Source organism: Taudactylus pleione, unplaced genomic scaffold, assembly GCF_031769625.1.
Source record: "Taudactylus pleione unplaced genomic scaffold, aTauple2 ptg000244l, whole genome shotgun sequence".
Lineage (NCBI taxonomy): Eukaryota > Metazoa > Chordata > Amphibia > Anura > Myobatrachidae > Taudactylus > Taudactylus pleione.
The window spans coordinates 3,302,871-3,307,071 of NW_028284646.1; the positions used below are offsets into that span (position 1 = coordinate 3,302,871).

Sequence of the window (4,201 nt, forward strand, 5' to 3'; positions counted from 1 at the left end):
GATCCAAAGAATACACTACAAAGAATTTCATGAATTGCAACATCAGTAATTTGTCTGTTAGAATGTACATGTGGACTTATTATTATTATTATTAACAGTTGCTTATATAGCGCAGCATATTCCGTTGCGCTTTACAATTGGAAACATTTATAGAACAAAACAGGGTAATAACAGACAGACATAGAGGTAAGAGGGCCCTGCTTGCAAGCTTACAATCTATAGACTTAAATACGTAGGCAAAACCAAAAGACCCTTAAAAATTAGGATTCAGGAGCATATCCGGAATATTAAAAATCAAGTAGAGGGACACGCAGTCTCCAAACACTTTTTAACAGAACATAATTCTAATGCTGAGGAGATTACTTTTAAAGCTATTGAACATGTGACTTTAGGAGAGAGAGGAGGAGATTTGGGCAATCTATTATCAAGAAGAGAAATGTTCTGGCTGCTTGAATTGGACACACTGGCACCAAAAGGTTTTAACGAGTACTACGAAATTGCTCCATTTTTGTGATAAGTTCAATTCCCATCTACTATTATACCTCCTAATTGCATGGATGGGCCTTACCATTACCTCTAGGGATGAACTTACTGGGAAGATCAGGTATAGTAGAAATAATTTGGCACTATTTACCCCTTTTTTGCAGATTATATTTGCTGCCATACCATAATGTATGAGCCCAATCTCGTCTGATCTTGGAAGCGAAGCATGATTGGGCCAGGCCAGTACTGAGAAGGGCAACCTCTTAGGAATACCTGGTGCTGCAAATATAGGTTGAACCTGCAATGAATATAAGGTGGCATGGCCTAAAAGGGAATTTGTACGTACCCATATCTCTTGGAGATATATACAACTATACCAATTTATACAAGCTCCAACTCTAGGATTGGGAGCTTAGTATATTTTTGGGCCTGACTAGTACTAAGATTGGTGACATCTTAGGAAGTCCAGGTGTTGTATTGTTTCTGCATCGGTTATACATGTCAAGAACAAGAAGAACCAATAAGAAGAAAAATGAAAGAAAACTAGTAGTATCATCGAAGAAATCATTTGAACTTATGGATTTAATTATGAACTATGGCTACCACTTAGAACATTATACAAATTAAATCTCTCCTGATATAATAACTTTTTTATCAGATATGAACTTGCAGTAATGGACCCAACTAAAAATATGCATAAATACCCTCTGATTTCATATTTTATTATGCCCTAACATGCATTAGTACGCAAGCTGTTTAGTTTTTATATACATTTTTTATTCTTTCTTTATTCATATCATCCATGCTGTATAATGGATCTCCAACGGAGTCATGTTTCTGTTAAAAACAATCAAAATGAGCCACCTAGCATATTTCTAATTCTAAATATACATTTCGATATCAATTCTAACAATAATTTTCTCTTTTAGAAGAAACTGGAGACTTTTCCAATTTTATATTGCATTATAAAGATGGGCGGAAGCCATCTCCACCATGTACAACAGAAGGGCGGAAATGATGTACTGATAGAAGAATATTGCGGTCACATGCATAGTCACATGCATAGTCAGGGCGGAAGTGATGCCTAGCCCAAGACGCGAGCGGCCATGATCGGAGGTCCAGGAGGAGACAGGCGTCTACGTACTGCTATGCGAAGGAGACGTGCATCGTCGTAGAACACATGGACACCAATGGAGATGACGTGGACCCGAGGACACCGCGTACCTTGGACAGACAGGTTTTTTCACCACAGATATGTCGCGCCAGAGTGAGGGCGGAAGTAATGATAGTAAGGGCAAAGATTTGCCGTAACGACAGAACACTGAATAACATCTCGTAATTAATGCATTTTTAAAGGTACTGCTGGAACATGTTTACTAGGAACTGATGAACTGATATAAATGGGAAATCCATTATATATAGGTGTCCCGGATCACACAGGATGTGACGCGGATTCCTGACCTTTTGAACCCCTAGTGGGCTATAAAAAGCGAACCTTTACACTTACACACCATCCCCTTGATGAAGTCATAGACGAAACGTGTTGGGAGTGTTTGCTGCTACTTTGGACTACTACTTCTCTTTCTCATTCAGATAAGCTGCTATTTTTTAATTTGCTACTATTTTTAATTTTCCAATATTATTTCACTGTCTTTTTTACTGCCTTTTTCATTATCATGCATTTTAAGGGATTTTATTAGCCTATCAGGTGGAAATCCTATAATTGTTTATAATAAATTGTTATTTTTATACACATTTTTTATATTGGTATTTATTGCACTAGCACTTTTAGTTCTCAATATATGTTCAATATTTTTCTAATAAGGTTGCACTATTATTCTGAATAAGTATTGGTTTTTGCTTAAAACCTCATACATTATTTTATTATGTTTATGCAATAATATGTGTTATTCACTGGATACAAATTAGTTTTATGTATCAGTTTCTTATCACACTGCAGTCACGATTATTTTTTAACAGCAAACTTGTCGCTCTACTGTCAATTTACACTTTGTCTATAAATGATTTCATATTTAAAAATATGTCTTCTTGGATAATAAACATCTGTTCGATTTATAAAAGTGCTACTTGAAAGGTTTCGAATAAGTTTCTCCAAATGTGCTCCTAACACAGACTAAAGTTGGGTACACACTAGGGGTGAGCGGGTTCGGATTTCTGAAATCCGAACCCCCCCCCGAGCCCCCCCGATCCGAGGCCGATCCGAGTCAGGCTCGACTTTTCCCGCCTGACTCGGATCTGAAATCGAGGCAAAATGTCCCGCCTTCCGGGTCTCGCGGGTTTTGGATTCTATATAAGGTACCCGCGTCGGCACCATTTTCTCACTTGGCTGTGGACAGTGAAGAGGGAGGGTGGGAGTTAGGGCTGGCTGGGCTGTGTAGTGTAGTGTAGTGTAGTGCAGTGTAATGATGTGCTGTGCTGTGCTGCGCTGTGCTGCTGTTGTCCATAGGGGCTGTGTCCACTCCTCCAAAGTCCATAGGGGCTGGCTGTGTTGTGCTGTGCTGCTGTTGTCCAGAGGGGCTGTGGGCCTAATTCAGACCCGCTCGCGAGCGCAGGACGCTCGCAAGCGGGTCGATGGTGCCCTAATGCGCATGCGCACGACGGAGGGAGCTCCATCGTGCGTATGCGCGAGACCCGCATAGCAACAGCCAAGCTGTCGCTATGGGTCTCGTACCAAAGGGGGCGTGCTGTCGATGGTGACTGACAGCACGCCCCCTTTGGTGGGCGTGCCGGGGGCGTGGCTGCCAGACGGAGGCGTTCCCATGGGAACGCCTACCGTCTGGGTCCGGCCCCACTGACATCATTAGTGATGTCAGTGGGAGTGATTTTGGCTCTGATAGAGCCAAAATCACTCCAGGGCTTGCGGCAACGAGAGCCTACCGCAGGGTCTCGTTGCTAGCCCGATGGTCGCGATGGTCTTGACCATCCAGACCATCATCATGGACGCTCACTATAGCTGTGGGTGGTAACCCATGGGAACGCCTCCGTCTGGACAGCAACGCCCCAGGCATGCCCACCAAAGGGGGCGTGCTGTCAGTCACCATCGACAGCACGCCCCCTTTGGTGCGAGACCCATAGCGACAGCTTGGCTGTCGCTATGCGGGTCTCACGCATGCGCACGACGGAGCTCCCTCCGTCGTGTGCATGCGCATTAGGGCACCATCGACCCGCTTGCAAGTGGCCTGCGCTCGCGAGCGGGTCTGAATTAGGCCCAGTGTGCACTGTGGCTGCATGTGCATCAACAAAGGAGCAGCGCCAAGCGTGCGCCTGTGTCCCATAAGTAAAGGGCCGGCTGGCTTGTCCGTGAAAGGGTGCTGTAACCCCCAAAGTGCACTCCAAAAAAAATAAAGCAAATATATTTTTTTGTGTTTGTGAATTGTGTGCGCAGTAGCCGCACGTGCATCAACAAAGTAGCGCCAAGTGTGCGCCTGTGTCGTAAGTAAAGGGCCGGCTGGCTTGACCGTTAAAGGGTGCTGTAATCCCCAAAGTGCACTCCAAACCAAATAAAAAAATATTTTCTGTGTTTGTGAATTGTGTGCACTGTGGCTGCACGTGCATCAACAAAGGAGCAGCGCCAAGCGTGCGCCTGTGTCCCATAAGTAAAGAGCCGGCTGGCTCATTTCTTAAAGGGTGTTATAACCCACTAAGTGCACTAGTCTCCAACAAAAATAAAAAATTATTTTCTGTGTTTGTGTGCGCC

General features: G+C 43.8%; 1 pseudogene; it reads left to right on the top strand.

Moving 5' to 3' along the window:
* The first annotated feature begins 652 nt into the window (after positions 1-652).
* On the top strand, positions 653-771 carry LOC148516643 (5S ribosomal RNA; annotated as a pseudogene).
* Positions 772-4,201: the final 3,430 nt, after the last annotated feature.